Genomic DNA, 18,888 nt, shown 5'->3' with positions numbered 1-18,888 from the left:
GTTTTCCTTGTAACAAATTGTGAGCTGAGAGACAGCCAAAAGTGATAGACCTGCTTCCAAGGTTTAACCCTCACAAGATACATAGTAGAAAGGAAGAAACATCAAATCTAGACTATAAATTCCTTTGTAGACAATGTCAAATGTAACGTCCCCATTGGGGAACATAATACAGAGATTTCGAAAAATCTTCTCTCACGCTAATAAGAAAGTTAGCACAACCTTGCTCTAGAAGAAAATTCTACATCTTCCCATATCCATCTGTGAAGAACTGAGAGGAATATTTTATCAATCGTGCTGCCATCAATCAGGAGTTCTAAATTGCAACAAGTCAAGAGAGTGCACTGACACCAAATCAATCAGGTCATGACTGGAAGAAAATTCTAACCCCAAGATATGCACACAGCAAGCGTGATGCCTCCCTGTGTATCAGAAATTTTCATCACATTCTAATCTTAAATTCCCTCTGAAGTGTTAATGTACCTCAGGTTCAAAAAAATATGATCCTCATTTGTACCGGGTAAGAGAATATGCTGCCATTTTTTTTATCATATGGATGGCTGTAGTCTCCTTAGGTGGAGAGATAATTTTCCATCCATAACTTCAGAGAACTACAACTAAGGGTGATCATACTGCAGCACATTTGCACAAAAGAGAATCATTGCTCCAACGTAAAATACATGTCTATGAAATATAATGCAAACAACAATGTAAATGGATTAACATGTATGAAAAATAGAATTAACATTATCCCAAAGCCAGTTAGTTCACATTAAAATCTACTTCTACTTCGGGAAAATAAAAGCAACCAAATTTGCAGTGGGAACCATAAAGACAGCGTCTAAAATAAATGTAAAGAAAAAGTGGAATTTCAAAAAATTCCACCTCTGACCCAAAGTTATGTAGACTAGCTAAATGATAATCCAAAGCATGGTGACAATTTCCCCTTTCCTTCATGTCCTGCAGGAGAACAAATGAATACTCATATTCCATACCTGGGACAAAACTTCTGTGTCATATGTTGTGTTGCTTGCTAGCACTTCTATTTTCATGCCTTTAGTATCCTATAGGTAAGCTACAAAATCCTTGCCGGTGACAAAAAAAAAAAAAATAAAATGAAAACAAAAATTTGCAACACATACAGCAGTGGTACAGGCAGGACACTGCTACAGACAAAATATAAGACAAACCGCAGAGATGCATACCATAAAAGGGCCCAGTGGCCTAATGGATAAGGCATCAGCCTCCGGAGCTGGGGATTGTGGGTTCAAGTCCCACCTGGGTCGATAATTCTTTACCTTTAAAAATTAAACAATTCCATCCTAATGCTAAATCAGTTCTAACATTCTTCCAAAAGCTGCATTTCAACTTGAATGAACTATGCAAGAACACTCTTTATGCCAATCTCCTTTTCTTTCTGTACAAGAATTGCACTTTTCTACATTATTGGCATGAATTCAGGTATTCCTACTATTCCAGTTTCCTTCTCATAAGTTTCTTCACTTTTCTTCCTACCTTCCACACTCATTCTGGCTGGCATCCTACACTCCAGCATATCTTCTTCATAACTGTGTATTGTACCAGACCAGTCACACTAGACAAAGGACAATGCTTCCTTTTGCAAAGCTGCATTAAACAACTACTCTCTGCATTACTTGCATATAATTTGCTTCATCACATATACAGATTTTGATTTAGAACTGATTTCATACAAAGAGAAGAATTCTTTCAGTAAGCCTTGACATCTCCTACCGACGCTCAACTGGTAATGGACTGGAAGCATCCATGTTCCTTCCTAAGAACTTCTTTAATGTCAGATGTCCAGGTAATACTTGGACACAGTTTACCAGCTGACAAGTTATTATGAAAAATGTTATTCTTTACATAACTACGCTACAAAATCTAAACAGATATATTACTATTTAAAGATAGGCCATTTGACTGCTAGTTATTTGGAATATGTAACACACCCATTGCAAAGACACTTAAACTCAATTTTTTTTAGTTATATTTTCATGTTTTGGAACAGTGAAAAATCAATATTCACAAGTGCTCACTTTCACAAAGTGAAGGGCCTATTTCATCTGGCTACATTGTGAGTTTAGCACCAAGTATTAATGCAAATTAAGGTAATGGAACTAAATTTCAACTCAGACAAATGCATTTCATTTATGGAGTTTCATACAATCCGAAAGTACTCTGCCATTCCTTTAATAATTTTCTTCTCAGTATGCGGCCTCAATACTCCTTTTGCTATTCAGCATCAGATATAAAGTCGGGATATATAATTTATCTTCACTATACTTTCCTACTTCTTTGTAAAATCAACGGACATGAGGGCTTTCAATTCCAAGATGAAGTTTCCTTTAACTGCATTGTTATTACAAACATCAGATTCAACAACACCAACCTTTCCACCTGCTACCATTATGGCAATATCAGTCTCATGCATATTTCTCATTACATCTGGCCAGATGAACAAAGCCAAAGATGTACTTTAAGAAATTGTCCTGCATCTGTGCTACTTCATAAGGAAACTTAGCTTCACTGGCATTACAAATTGGTTAGGCAGTCTTTAAAACTCACAGGGAGATCAGAACATAACAGATCTCCCCTCATCTAGAACGTGGACACAGATAATATTCTGTGCAATCACTGAAGTTTCAAAATTAATTTTGCTTAAGATCCTTTCTGTCATTAAATGGTCAGTATGATATGGCATCCTGTGTATCTATCAATGGAAGAATCATCGTAAAATTTACAATCACAAATATTGCACAACGCTATCTAAACGTGCAGCAGCCAATGTATGCCATATGATGCAACCTCTTATAAAGCATTTGCATAATATAAACAATACCTGGACACAGTTCAGCATATTCTAACTTATTCCTTTTGGTACCTCTGAGAATAACCAGTATTGTTCTATTTTCATATCATTCTGCTGCCAGACATCACTTCCTACATATTGCATAGTGCTACAAAAACTGAAAGGTTTGCTTTCTACAGCTGTAATACGGCATTCAGAATGAAAACTCGGGAAAGTAGCCAAAGCCTTTAGAAGTGCTTTCTGACTCATCCTTTCAACTCTGCTACATTTTACACAAGGAAAAGCAGCTGGTGGGGATATGCTGCATACAGCCACATGCAAATGGGGATGACTATTCCAGGTATTAAGTTCTGCAGGAGGAAAATCAGATCACAGCAAGTGAAAATGAAACCACTGCATCTTTTGAGCCAATAAATTAATTCAGAGCAAATTAATTTAAATATACTGAAATATTATATCAGTGTCTAATGGTGATGGGTGACTGACTGCACAACCTAGCAGCATATTAACATCAAGCATCAACCAAAGCCTTTTTCCTTGTAACAAATTGTGAGCTGAGAGACAGCCAAAAGTGATAGACCTGCTTCCAAGGTTTAACCCTCACAAGATACATAGTAGAAAGGAAGAAACATCAAATCTAGACTATAAATTCCTTTGTAGACAATGTCAAATGTAACGTCCCCATTGGGGAACATAATACAGAGATTTCGAAAATCTTCTCTCACGCTAATAAGAAAGTTAGCACAACCTTGCTCTAGAAGAAAATTCTACATCTTCCCATATCCATCTGTGAAGAACTGAGAGGAATATTTTATCAATCGTGCTGCCATCAATCAGGAGTTCTAAATTGCAACAAGTCAAGAGAGTGCACTGACACCAAATCAATCAGGTCATGACTGGAAGAAAATTCTAACCCCAAGATATGCACACAGCAAGCGTGATGCCTCCCTGTGTATCAGAAATTTTCATCACATTCTAATCTTAAATTCCCTCTGAAGTGTTAATGTACCTCAGGTTCAAAAAAATATGATCCTCATTTGTACCGGGTAAGAGAATATGCTGCCATTTTTTTTATCATATGGATGGCTGTAGTCTCCTTAGGTGGAGAGATAATTTTCCATCCATAACTTCAGAGAACTACAACTAAGGGTGATCATACTGCAGCACATTTGCACAAAAGAGAATCATTGCTCCAACGTAAAATACATGTCTATGAAATATAATGCAAACAACAATGTAAATGGATTAACATGTATGAAAAATAGAATTAACATTATCCCAAAGCCAGTTAGTTCACATTAAAATCTACTTCTACTTGGGAAAATAAAAGCACCCAAATTTGCAGTGGGAACCATAAAGACAGCGTCTAAAATAAATCTAAAGGAAAAGTGGAATTTCAAAAAATTCCACCTCTGACCCAAAGTTATGTAGACTAGCTAAATGATAATCCAAAGCATGGTGACAATTTCCCCTTTCCTTCATGTCCTGCAGGAGAACAAATGAATACTCATATTCCATACCTGGGACAAAACTTCTGTGTCATATGTTGTGTTGCTTGCTAGCACTTCTATTTTCATGCCTTTAGTATCCTATAGGTAAGCTACAAAATCCTTGCCGGTGACAAAAAAAAAAAAATAAAATAAAATGAAAACAAAAATTTGCAACACATACAGCAGTGGTACAGGCAGGACACTGCTACAGACAAAATATAAGACAAACCGCAGAGATGCATACCATAAAAGGGCCCAGTGGCCTAATGGATAAGGCATCAGCCTCCGAGCTGGGGATTGTGGGTTCAAGTCCCACCTGGGTCGATAATTCTTTACCTTTAAAAATTAAACAATTCCATCCTAATGCTAAATCAGTTCTAACATTCTTCCAAAAGCTGCATTTCAACTTGAATGAACTATGCAACAACACTCTTTATGCCAATCTCCTTTTCTTTCTGTACAAGAATTGCACTTTTCTACATTATTGGCATGAATTCAGGTATTCCTACTATTCCAGTTTCCTTCTCATAAGTTTCTTCACTTTTCTTCCTACCTTCCACACTCATTCTGGCTGGCATCCTACACTCCAGCATATCTTCTTCATAACTGTGTATTGTACCAGACCAGTCACACTAGACAAAGGACAATGCTTCCTTTTGCAAAGCTGCATTAAACAACTACTCTCTGCATTACTTGCATATAATTTGCTTCATCACATATACAGATTTTGATTTAGAACTGATTTCATACAAAGAGAAGAATTCTTTCAGTAAGCCTTGACATCTCCTACCGACGCTCAACTGGTAATGGACTGGAAGCATCCATGTTCCTTCCTAAGAACTTCTTTAATGTCAGATGTCCAGGTAATACTTGGACACAGTTTACCAGCTGACAAGTTATTATGAAAAATGTTATTCTTTACATAACTACGCTACAAAATCTAAACAGATATATTACTATTTAAAGATAGGCCATTTGACTGCTAGTTATTTGGAATATGTAACACACCCATTGCAAAGACACTTAAACTCAATTTTTTTTAGTTATATTTTCATGTTTTGGAACAGTGAAAAATCAATATTCACAAGTGCTCACTTTCACAAAGTGAAGGGCCTATTTCATCTGGCTACATTGTGAGTTTAGCACCAAGTATTAATGCAAATTAAGGTAATGGAACTAAATTTCAACTCAGACAAATGCATTTCATTTATGGAGTTTCATACAATCCGAAAGTACTCTGCCATTCCTTTAATAATTTTCTTCTCAGTATGCGGCCTCAATACTCCTTTTGCTATTCAGCATCAGATATAAAGTCGGGATATATAATTTATCTTCACTATACTTTCCTACTTCTTTGTAAAATCAACGGACATGAGGGCTTTCAATTCCAAGATGAAGTTTCCTTTAACTGCATTGTTATTACAAACATCAGATTCAACAACACCAACCTTTCCACCTGCTACCATTATGGCAATATCAGTCTCATGCATATTTCTCATTACATCTGGCCAGATGAACAAAGCCAAAGATGTACTTTAAGAAATTGTCCTGCATCTGTGCTACTTCATAAGGAAACTTAGCTTCACTGGCATTACAAATTGGTTAGGCAGTCTGTAAAACTCACAGGGAGATCAGAACATAACAGATCTCCCTCATCTAGAACGTGGACACAGATAATATTCTGTGCAATCACTGAAGTTTCAAAATTAATTTTGCTTAAGATCCTTTCTGTCATTAAATGGTCAGTATGATATGGCATCCTGTGTGTCTATCAATGGAAGAATCATCGTAAAATTTACAATCACAAATATTGCACAACGCTATCTAAACGTGCAGCAGCCAATGCATGCCATATGATGCAACCTCTTATAAAGCATTTGCATAATATAAACAATACCTGGACACAGTTCAGCATATTCTAACTTATTCCTTTTGGTACCTCTGAGAATAACCAGTATTGTTCTATTTTCATATCATTCTGCTGCCAGACATCACTTCCCACATATTGCATAGTGCTACAAAAACTGAAAGGTTTGCTTTCTACAGCTGTAATACGGCATTCAGAATGAAAACTCGGGAAAGTAGCCAAAGCCTTTAGAAGTGCTTTCTGACTCATCCTTTCAACTCTGCTACATTTTACACAAGGAAAAGCAGCTGGTGGGGATATGCTGCATACAGCCACATGCAAATGGGGATGACTATTCCAGGTATTAAGTTCTGCAGGAGGAAAATCAGATCACAGCAAGTGAAAATGAAACCACTGCATCTTTTGAGCCAATAAATTAATTCAGAGCAAATTAATTTAAATATACTGAAATATTATATCAGTGTCTAATGGTGATGGGTGACTGACTGCACAACCTAGCAGCATACTAACATCAAGCATCATCCAAAGCCTTTTCCTTGTAACAAATTGTGAGCTGAGAGACAGCCAAAAGTGATAGACCTGCTTCCAAGGTTTAACCCTCACAAGATACATAGTAGAAAGGAAGAAACATCAAATCTAGACTATAAATTCCTTTGTAGACAATGTCAAATGTAACGTCCCCATTGGGGAACATAATACAGAGATTTCAAAAGATCTTCTCTCACGCTAATAAGAAAGTTAGCACAACCTTGCTCTAGAAGAAAATTCTACATCTTCCCATATCCATCTGTGAAGAACTGAGAGGAATATTTTATCAATCGTGCTGCCATCAATCAGGAGTTCTAAATTGCAACAAGTCAAGAGAGTGCACTGACACCAAATCAATCAGGTCATGACTGGAAGAAAATTCTAACCCCAAGATATGCACACAGCAAGCGTGATGCCTCCCTGTGTATCAGAAATTTTCATCACATTCTAATCTTAAATTCCCTCTGAAGTGTTAATGTACCTCAGGTTCAAAAAAATATGATCCTCATTTGTACCGGGTAAGAGAATATGCTGCCATTTTTTTTATCATATGGATGGCTGTAGTCTCCTTAGGTGGAGAGATAATTTTCCATCCATAACTTCAGAGAACTACAACTAAGGGTGATCATACTGCAGCACATTTGCACAAAAGAGAATCATTGCTCCAACGTAAAATACATGTCTATGAAATATAATGCAAACAACAATGTAAATGGATTAACATGTATGAAAAATAGAATTAACATTATCCCAAAGCCAGTTAGTTCACATTAAAATCTACTTCTACTTCGGGAAAATAAAAGCAACCAAATTTGCAGTGGGAACCATAAAGACAGCGTCTAAAATAAATCTAAAGAAAACGTGGAATTTCAAAAAATTCCACCTCTGACCCAAAGTTATGTAGACTAGCTAAATGATAATCCAAAGCATGGTGACAATTTCCCCTTTCCTTCATGTCCTGCAGGAGAACAAATGAATACTCATATTCCATACCTGGGACAAAACTTCTGTGTCATATGTTGTGTTGCTTGCTAGCACTTCTATTTTCATGCCTTTAGTATCCTATAGGTAAGCTGCAAAATCCTTGCCGGTGACAAAAAAAAAAAATAAAATAAAATGAAAACAAAATTTGCAACACATACAGCAGTGGTACAGGCAGGACACTGCTACAGACAAAATATAAGACAAACCGCAGAGATGCATACCATAAAAGGGCCCAGTGGCCTAATGGATAAGGCATCAGCCTCCGGAGCTGGGGATTGTGGGTTCAAGTCCCACCTGGGTCGATAATTCTTTACCTTTAAAAATTAAACAATTCCATCATAATGCTAAATCAGTTCTAACATTCTTCCAAAAGCTGCATTTCAACTTGAATGAACTATGCAACAACACTCTTTATGCCAATCTCCTTTTCTTTCTGTACAAGAATTGCACTTTTCTACATTATTGGCATGAATTCAGGTATTCCTACTATTCCAGTTTCCTTCTCATAAGTTTCTTCACTTTTCTTCCTACCTTCCACACTCATTCTGGCTGGCATCCTACACTCCAGCATATCTTCTTCATAACTGTGTATTGTACCAGACCAGTCACACTAGACAAAGGACAATGCTTCCTTTTGCAAAGCTGCATTAAACAACTACTCTCTGCATTACTTGCATATAATTTGCTTCATCACATATACAGATTTTGATTTAGAACTGATTTCATACAAAGAGAAGAATTCTTTCAGTAAGCCTTGACATCTCCTACCGACGCTCAACTGGTAATGGACTGGAAGCATCCATGTTCCTTCCTAAGAACTTCTTTAATGTCAGATGTCCAGGTAATACTTGGACACAGTTTACCAGCTGACAAGTTATTATGAAAAATGTTATTCTTTACATAACTACGCTACAAAATCTAAACAGATATATTACTATTTAAAGATAGGCCATTTGACTGCTAGTTATTTGGAATATGTAACACACCCATTGCAAAGACACTTAAACTCAATTTTTTTTAGTTATATTTTCATGTTTTGGAACAGTGAAAAAATCAATATTCACAAGTGCTCACTTTCACAAAGTGAAGGGCCTATTTCATCTGGCTACGTTGTGAGTTTAGCACCAAGTATTAATGCAAATTAAGGTAATGGAACTAAATTTCAACTCAGACAAATGCATTTCATTTATGGAGTTTCATACAATCCGAAAGTACTCTGCCATTCCTTTAATAATTTTCTTCTCAGTATGCGGCCTCAATACTCCTTTTGCTATTCAGCATCAGATATAAAGTCGGGATATATAATTTATCTTCACTATACTTTCCTACTTCTTTGTAAAATCAACGGACATGAGGGCTTTCAATTCCAAGATGAAGTTTCCTTTAACTGCATTGTTATTACAAACATCAGATTCAACAACACCAACCTTTCCGCCTGCTACCATTATGGCAATATCAGTCTCATGCATATTTCTCATTACATCTGGCCAGATGAACAAAGCCAAAGATGTACTTTAAGAAATTGTCCTGCATCTGTGCTACTTCATAAGGAAACTTAGCTTCACTGGCATTACAAATTGGTTAGGCAGTCTGTAAAACTCACAGGAGATCAGAACATAACAGATCTCCCTCATCTAGAACGTGGACACAGATAATATTCTGTGCAATCACTGAAGTTTCAAAATTAATTTTGCTTAAGATCCTTTCTGTCATTAAATGGTCAGTATGATATGGCATCCTGTGTGTCTATCAATGGAAGAATCATCGTAAAATTTACAATCACAAATATTGCACAACGCTATCTAAACGTGCAGCAGCCAATGCATGCCATATGATGCAACCTCTTATAAAGCATTTGCATAATATAAACAATACCTGGACACAGTTCAGCATATTCTAACTTATTCCTTTTGGTACCTCTGAGAATAACCAGTATTGTTCTATTTTCATATCATTCTGCTGCCAGACATCACTTCCCACATATTGCATAGTGCTACAAAAACTGAAAGGTTTGCTTTCTACAGCTGTAATACGGCATTCAGAATGAAAACTCGGGAAAGTAGCCAAAGCCTTTAGAAGTGCTTTCTGACTCATCCTTTCAACTCTGCTACATTTTACACAAGGAAAAGCAGCTGGTGGGGATATGCTGCATACAGCCACATGCAAATGGGGATGACTATTCCAGGTATTAAGTTCTGCAGGAGGAAAATCAGATCACAGCAAGTGAAAATGAAACCACTGCATCTTTTGAGCCAATAAATTAATTCAGAGCAAATTAATTTAAATATACTGAAATATTATATCAGTGTCTAATGGTGATGGGTGACTGACTGCACAACCTAGCAGCATACTAACATCAAGCATCATCCAAAGCCTTTTTCCTTGTAACAAATTGTGAGCTGAGAGACAGCCAAAAGTGATAGACCTGCTTCCAAGGTTTAACCCTCACAAGATACATAGTAGAAAGGAAGAAACATCAAATCTAGACTATAAATTCCTTTGTAGACAATGTCAAATGTAACGTCCCCATTGGGGAACATAATACAGAGATTTCGAAAATCTTCTCTCACGCTAATAAGAAAGTTAGCACAACCTTGCTCTAGAAGAAAATTCTACATCTTCCCATATCCATCTGTGAAGAACTGAGAGGAATATTTTATCAATCGTGCTGCCATCAATCAGGAGTTCTAAATTGCAACAAGTCAAGAGAGTGCACTGACACCAAATCAATCAGGTCATGACTGGAAGAAAATTCTAACCCCAAGATATGCACACAGCAAGCGTGATGCCTCCCTGTGTATCAGAAATTTTCATCACATTCTAATCTTAAATTCCCTCTGAAGTGTTAATGTACCTCAGGTTCAAAAAATATGATCCTCATTTGTACCGGGTAAGAGAATGTCCTGCCATTTTTTTATCATATGGATGGCTGTAGTCTCCTTAGGTGGAGAGATAATTTTCCATCCATAACTTCAGAGAACTACAACTAAGGGTGATCATACTGCAGCACATTTGCACAAAAGAGAATCATTGCTCCAACGTAAAATACATGTCTATGAAATATAATGCAAACAACAATGTAAATGGATTAACATGTATGAAAAATAGAATTAACATTATCCCAAAGCCAGTTAGTTCACATTAAAATCTACTTCTACTTGGAAAATAAAAGCAACCAAATTTGCAGTGGGAACCATAAAGACAGCGTCTAAAATAAATCTAAAGAAAAAGTGGAATTTCAAAAAATTCCACCTCTGACCCAAAGTTATGTAGACTAGCTAAATGATAATCCAAAGCATGGTGACAATTTCCCCTTTCCTTCATGTCCTGCAGGAGAACAAATGAATACTCATATTCCATACCTGGGACAAAACTTCTGTGTCATATGTTGTGTTGCTTGCTAGCACTTCTATTTTCATGCCTTTAGTATCCTATAGGTAAGCTGCAAAATCCTTGCCGGTGACAAAAAAAAAAAAATAAAATGAAAACAAAAATTTGCAACACATACAGCAGTGGTACAGGCAGGACACTGCTACAGACAAAATATAAGACAAACCGCAGAGATGCATACCATAAAAGGGCCCAGTGGCCTAATGGATAAGGCATCAGCCTCCAGAGCTGGGGATTGTGGGTTCAAGTCCCACCTGGGTCGATAATTCTTTACCTTTAAAAATTAAACAATTCCATCATAATGCTAAATCAGTTCTAACATTCTTCCAAAAGCTGCATTTCAACTTGAATGAACTATGCAACAACACTCTTTATGCCAATCTCCTTTTCTTTCTGTACAAGAATTGCACTTTTCTACATTATTGGCATGAATTCAGGTATTCCTACTATTCCAGTTTCCTTCTCATAAGTTTCTTCACTTTTCTTCCTACCTTCCACACTCATTCTGGCTGGCATCCTGCACTCCAGCATATCTTCTTCATAACTGTGTATTGTACCAGACCAGTCACACTAGACAAAGGACAATGCTTCCTTTTGCAAAGCTGCATTAAACAACTACTCTCTGCATTACTTGCATATAATTTGCTTCATCACATATACAGATTTTGATTTAGAACTGATTTCATACAAAGAGAAGAATTCTTTCAGTAAGCCTTGACATCTCCTACCGACGCTCAACTGGTAATGGACTGGAAGCATCCATGTTCCTTCCTAAGAACTTCTTTAATGTCAGATGTCCAGGTAATACTTGGACACAGTTTACCAGCTGACAAGTTATTATGAAAAATGTTATTCTTTACATAACTACGCTACAAAATCTAAACAGATATATTACTATTTAAAGATAGGCCATTTGACTGCTAGTTATTTGGAATATGTAACACACCCATTGCAAAGACACTTAAACTCAATTTTTTTTAGTTATATTTTCATGTTTTGGAACAGTGAAAAATCAATATTCACAAGTGCTCACTTTCACAAAGTGAAGGGCCTATTTCATCTGGCTACGTTGTGAGTTTAGCACCAAGTATTAATGCAAATTAAGGTAATGGAACTAAATTTCAACTCAGACAAATGCATTTCATTTATGGAGTTTCATACAATCCGAAAGTACTCTGCCATTCCTTTAATAATTTTCTTCTCAGTATGCGGCCTCAATACTCCTTTTGCTATTCAGCATCAGATATAAAGTCGGGATATATAATTTATCTTCACTATACTTTCCTACTTCTTTGTAAAATCAACGGACATGAGGGCTTTCAATTCCAAGATGAAGTTTCCTTTAACTGCATTGTTATTACAAACATCAGATTCAACAACACCAACCTTTCCGCCTGCTACCATTATGGCAATATCAGTCTCATGCATATTTCTCATTACATCTGGCCAGATGAACAAAGCCAAAGATGTACTTTAAGAAATTGTCCTGCATCTGTGCTACTTCATAAGGAAACTTAGCTTCACTGGCATTACAAATTGGTTAGGCAGTCTGTAAAACTCACAGGGAGATCAGAACATAACAGATCTCCCCTCATCTAGAACGTGGACACAGATAATATTCTGTGCAATCACTGAAGTTTCAAAATTAATTTTGCTTAAGATCCTTTCTGTCATTAAATGGTCAGTATGATATGGCATCCTGTGTGTCTATCAATGGAAGAATCATCGTAAAATTTACAATCACAAATATTGCACAACGCTATCTAAACGCGTGCAGCAGCCAATGCATGCCATATGATGCAACCTCTTATAAAGCATTTGCATAATATAAACAATACCTGGACACAGTTCAGCATATTCTAACTTATTCCTTTTGGTACCTCTGAGAATAACCAGTATTGTTCTATTTTCATATCATTCTGCTGCCAGACATCACTTCCCACATATTGCATAGTGCTACAAAAACTGAAAGGTTTGCTTTCTACAGCTGTAATACGGCATTCAGAATGAAAACTCGGGAAAGTAGCCAAAGCCTTTAGAAGTGCTTTCTGACTCATCCTTTCAACTCTGCTACATTTTACACAAGGAAAAGCAGCTGGTGGGGATATGCTGCATACAGCCACATGCAAATGGGGATGACTATTCCAGGTATTAAGTTCTGCAGGAGGAAAATCAGATCACAGCAAGTGAAAATGAAACCACTGCATCTTTTGAGCCAATAAATTAATTCAGAGCAAATTAATTTAAATATACTGAAATATTATATCAGTGTCTAATGGTGATGGGTGACTGACTGCACAACCTAGCAGCATACTAACATCAAGCATCATCCAAAGCCTTTTTCCTTGTAACAAATTGTGAGCTGAGAGACAGCCAAAAGTGATAGACCTGCTTCCAAGGTTTAACCCTCACAAGATACATAGTAGAAAGGAAGAAACATCAAATCTAGACTATAAATTCCTTTGTAGACAATGTCAAATGTAACGTCCCCATTGGGGAACATAATACAGAGATTTCGAAAATCTTCTCTCACGCTAATAAGAAAGTTAGCACAACCTTGCTCTAGAAGAAAATTCTACATCTTCCCATATCCATCTGTGAAGAACTGAGAGGAATATTTTATCAATCGTGCTGCCATCAATCAGGAGTTCTAAATTGCAACAAGTCAAGAGAGTGCACTGACACCAAATCAATCAGGTCATGACTGGAAGAAAATTCTAACCCCAAGATATGCACACAGCAAGCGTGATGCCTCCCTGTGTATCAGAAATTTTCATCACATTCTAATCTTAAATTCCCTCTGAAGTGTTAATGTACCTCAGGTTCAAAAAATATGATCCTCATTTGTACCGGGTAAGAGAATGTCCTGCCATTTTTTTATCATATGGATGGCTGTAGTCTCCTTAGGTGGAGAGATAATTTTCCATCCATAACTTCAGAGAACTACAACTAAGGGTGATCATACTGCAGCACATTTGCACAAAAGAGAATCATTGCTCCAACGTAAAATACATGTCTATGAAATATAATGCAAACAACAATGTAAATGGATTAACATGTATGAAAAATAGAATTAACATTATCCCAAAGCCAGTTAGTTCACATTAAAATCTACTTCTACTTCGGGAAAATAAAAGCAACCAAATTTGCAGTGGGAACCATAAAGACAGCGTCTAAAATAAATCTAAAGAAAAAGTGGAATTTCAAAAAATTCCACCTCTGACCCAAAGTTATGTAGACTAGCTAAATGATAATCCAAAGCATGGTGACAATTTCCCCTTTCCTTCATGTCCTGCAGGAGAACAAATGAATACTCATATTCCATACCTGGGACAAAACTTCTGTGTCATATGTTGTGTTGCTTGCTAGCACTTCTATTTTCATGCCTTTAGTATCCTATAGGTAAGCTGCAAAATCCTTGCCGGTGACAAAAAAAAAAAATAAAATAAAATGAAAACAAAAATTTGCAACACATACAGCAGTGGTACAGGCAGGACACTGCTACAGACAAAATATAAGACAAACCGCAGAGATGCATACCATAAAAGGGCCCAGTGGCCTAATGGATAAGGCATCAGCCTCCAGAGCTGGGGATTGTGGGTTCAAGTCCCACCTGGGTCGATAATTCTTTACCTTTAAAAATTAAACAATTCCATCATAATGCTAAATCAGTTCTAACATTCTTCCAAAAGCTGCATTTCAACTTGAATGAACTATGCAACAACACTCTTTATGCCAATCTCCTTTTCTTTCTGTACAAGAATTGCACTTTTCTACATTATTGGCATGAATTCAGGTATTCCTACTATTCCAGTTTCCTTCTCATAAGTTTCTTCACTTTTCTTCCTACCTTCCACACTCATTCTGGCTGGCATCCTGCACTCCAGCATATCTTCTTCATAACTGTGTATTGTACCAGACCAGTCACACTAGACAAAGGACAATGCTTCCTTTTGCAAAGCTGCATTAAACAACTACTCTCTGCATTACTTGCATATAATTTGCTTCATCACATATACAGATTTTGATTTAGAACTGATTTCATACAAAGAGAAGAATTCTTTCAGTAAGCCTTGACATCTCCTACCGACGCTCAACTGGTAATGGACTGGAAGCATCCATGTTCCTTCCTAAGAACTTCTTTAATGTCAGATGTCCAGGTAATACTTGGACACAGTTTACCAGCTGACAAGTTATTATGAAAAATGTTATTCTTTACATAACTACGCTACAAAATCTAAACAGATATATTACTATTTAAAGATAGGCCATTTGACTGCTAGTTATTTGGAATATGTAACACACCCATTGCAAAGACACTTAAACTCAATTTTTTTTAGTTATATTTTCATGTTTTGGAACAGTGAAAAATCAATATTCACAAGTGCTCACTTTCACAAAGTGAAGGGCCTATTTCATCTGGCTACGTTGTGAGTTTAGCACCAAGTATTAATGCAAATTAAGGTAATGGAACTAAATTTCAACTCAGACAAATGCATTTCATTTATGGAGTTTCATACAATCCGAAAGTACTCTGCCATTCCTTTAATAATTTTCTTCTCAGTATGCGGCCTCAATACTCCTTTTGCTATTCAGCATCAGATATAAAGTCGGGATATATAATTTATCTTCACTATACTTTCCTACTTCTTTGTAAAATCAACGGACATGAGGGCTTTCAATTCCAAGATGAAGTTTCCTTTAACTGCATTGTTATTACAAACATCAGATTCAACAACACCAACCTTTCCGCCTGCTACCATTATGGCAATATCAGTCTCATGCATATTTCTCATTACATCTGGCCAGATGAACAAAGCCAAAGATGTACTTTAAGAAATTGTCCTGCATCTGTGCTACTTCATAAGGAAACTTAGCTTCACTGGCATTACAAATTGGTTAGGCAGTCTGTAAAACTCACAGGGAGATCAGAACATAACAGATCTCCCTCATCTAGAACGTGGACACAGATAATATTCTGTGCAATCACTGAAGTTTCAAAATTAATTTTGCTTAAGATCCTTTCTGTCATTAAATGGTCAGTATGATATGGCATCCTGTGTGTCTATCAATGGAAGAATCATCGTAAAATTTACAATCACAAATATTGCACAACGCTATCTAAACGTGCAGCAGCCAATGCATGCCATATGATGCAACCTCTTATAAAGCATTTGCATAATATAAACAATACCTGGACACAGTTCAGCATATTCTAACTTATTCCTTTTGGTACCTCTGAGAATAACCAGTATTGTTCTATTTTCATATCATTCTGCTGCCAGACATCACTTCCCACATATTGCATAGTGCTACAAAAACTGAAAGGTTTGCTTTCTACAGCTGTAATACGGCATTCAGAATGAAAACTCGGGAAAGTAGCCAAAGCCTTTAGAAGTGCTTTCTGACTCATCCTTTCAACTCTGCTACATTTTACACAAGGAAAAGCAGCTGGTGGGGATATGCTGCATACAGCCACATGCAAATGGGGATGACTATTCCAGGTATTAAGTTCTGCAGGAGGAAAATCAGATCACAGCAAGTGAAAATGAAACCACTGCATCTTTTGAGCCAATAAATTAATTCAGAGCAAATTAATTTAAATATACTGAAATATTATATCAGTGTCTAATGGTGATGGGTGACTGACTGCACAACCTAGCAGCATACTAACATCAAGCATCATCCAAAGCCTTTTTCCTTGTAACAAATTGTGAGCTGAGAGACAGCCAAAAGTGATAGACCTGCTTCCAAGGTTTAACCCTCACAAGATACATAGTAGAAAGGAAGAAACATCAAATCTAGACTATAAATTCCTTTGTAGACAATGTCAAATGTAACGTCCCCATTGGGGAACATAATACAGAGATTTTGAAAAATCTTCTCTCACGCTAATAAGAAAGTTAGCACAACCTTGCTCTAGAAGAAAATTCTACATCTTCCCATATCCATCTGTGAAGAACTGAGAGGAATATTTTATCAATCGTGCTGCCATCAATCAGGAGTTCTAAATTGCAACAAGTCAAGAGAGTGCACTGACACCAAATCAATCAGGTCATGACTGGAAGAAAATTCTAACCCCAAGATATGCACACAGCAAGCGTGATGCCTCCCTGTGTATCAGAAATTTTCATCACATTCTAATCTTAAATTCCCTCTGAAGTGTTAATGTACCTCAGGTTCAAAAAATATGATCCTCATTTGTACCGGGTAAGAGAATGTCCTGCCATTTTTTTATCATATGGATGGCTGTAGTCTCCTTAGGTGGAGAGATAATTTTCCATCCATAACTTCAGAGAACTACAACTAAGGGTGATCATACTGCAGCACATTTGCACAAAAGAGAATCATTGCTCCAACGTAAAATACATGTCTATGAAATATAATGCAAACAACAATGTAAATGGATTAACATGTATGAAAAATAGAATTAACATTATCCCAAAGCCAGTTAGTTCACATTAAAATCTACTTCTACTTCGGGAAAATAAAAGCAACCAAATTTGCAGTGGGAACCATAAAGACAGCGTCTAAAATAAATCTAAAGAAAAAGTGGAATTTCAAAAAATTCCACCTCTGACCCAAAGTTATGTAGACTAGCTAAATGATAATCCAAAGCATGGTGACAATTTCCCCTTTCCTTCATGTCCTGCAGGAGAACAAATGAATACTCATATTCCATACCTGGGACAAAACTTCTGTGTCATATGTTGTGTTGCTTGCTAGCACTTCTATTTTCATGCCTTTAGTATCCTATAGGTAAGCTGCAAAATCCTTGCCGGTGACAAAAAAAAAAAAAATAAAATGAAAACAAAAATTTGCAACACATACAGCAGTGGTACAGGCAGGACACTGCTACAGACAAAATATAAGACAAACCGCAGAGATGCATACCATAAAAGGGCCCAGTGGCCTAATGGATAAGGCATCAGCCTCCGGAGCTGGGGATTGTGGGTTCAAGTCCCACCTGGGTCGATAATTCTTTACCTTTAAAAATTAAACAATTCCATCATAATGCTAAATCAGTTCTAACATTCTTCCAAAAGCTGCATTTCAACTTGAATGAACTATGCAACAACACTCTTTATGCCAATCTCCTTTTCTTTCTGTACAAGAATTGCACTTTTCTACATTATTGGCATGAATTCAGGTATTCCTACTATTCCAGTTTCCTTCTCATAAGTTTCTTCACTTTTCTTCCTACCTTCCACACTCATTCTGGCTGGCATCCTGCACTCCAGCATATCTTCTTCATAACTGTGTATTGTACCAGACCAGTCACACTAGACAAAGGACAATGCTTCCTTTTGCAAAGCTGCATTAAACAACTACTCTCTGCATTACTTGCATATAATTTGCTTCATCACATATACAGATTTTGATTTAGAACTGATTTCATACAAAGAGAAGAATTCTTTCAGTAAGCCTTGACATCTCCTACCGACGCTCAACTGGTAATGGACTGGAAGCATCCATGTTCCTTCCTAAGAACTTCTTTAATGTCAGATGTCCAGGTAATACTTGGACACAGTTTACCAGCTGACAAGTTATTATGAAAAATGTTATTCTTTACATAACTACGCTACAAAATCTAAACAGATATATTACTATTTAAAGATAGGCCATTTGACTGCTAGTTATTTGGAATATGTAACACACCCATTGCAAAGACACTTAAACTCAATTTTTTTTAGTTATATTTTCATGTTTTGGAACAGTGAAAAAATCAATATTCACAAGTGCTCACTTTCACAAAGTGAAGGGCCTATTTCATCTGGCTACGTTGTGAGTTTAGCACCAAG

The 18,888-nt window shown here is 36.7% G+C and overlaps 5 non-coding genes across 5 annotated transcripts; all 5 read left to right on the top strand.

The window, feature by feature from the left end:
• The first annotated feature begins 1,210 nt into the window (after positions 1-1,210).
• Positions 1,211-1,283, top strand: TRNAR-CCG. Its single transcript has one exon. It is a non-coding gene; the product is annotated as a tRNA-Arg (tRNA).
• Positions 1,284-7,925: 6,642 nt separating this feature from the next.
• On the top strand, positions 7,926-7,998 carry TRNAR-CCG. The gene has a single exon. It is a non-coding gene; the product is annotated as a tRNA-Arg (tRNA).
• Positions 7,999-11,275: 3,277 nt separating this feature from the next.
• TRNAW-CCA lies at positions 11,276-11,348 on the top strand. The gene has a single exon. It is a non-coding gene; the product is annotated as a tRNA-Trp (tRNA).
• A 3,286-nt stretch (positions 11,349-14,634) lies between these two features.
• Positions 14,635-14,707, top strand: TRNAW-CCA. The gene has a single exon. It is a non-coding gene; the product is annotated as a tRNA-Trp (tRNA).
• Positions 14,708-17,988: 3,281 nt separating this feature from the next.
• On the top strand, positions 17,989-18,061 carry TRNAR-CCG. The gene has a single exon. It is a non-coding gene; the product is annotated as a tRNA-Arg (tRNA).
• Positions 18,062-18,888: the final 827 nt, after the last annotated feature.

This window comes from Protopterus annectens, chromosome 3.part1 (assembly GCF_019279795.1).
Source record: "Protopterus annectens isolate FY-2018-M chromosome 3.part1, PAN1.0, whole genome shotgun sequence".
NCBI classification, from domain to species: Eukaryota; Metazoa; Chordata; order Ceratodontiformes; family Protopteridae; genus Protopterus; species Protopterus annectens.
This window is presented reverse-complemented; position numbering and strand designations above follow the sequence as displayed.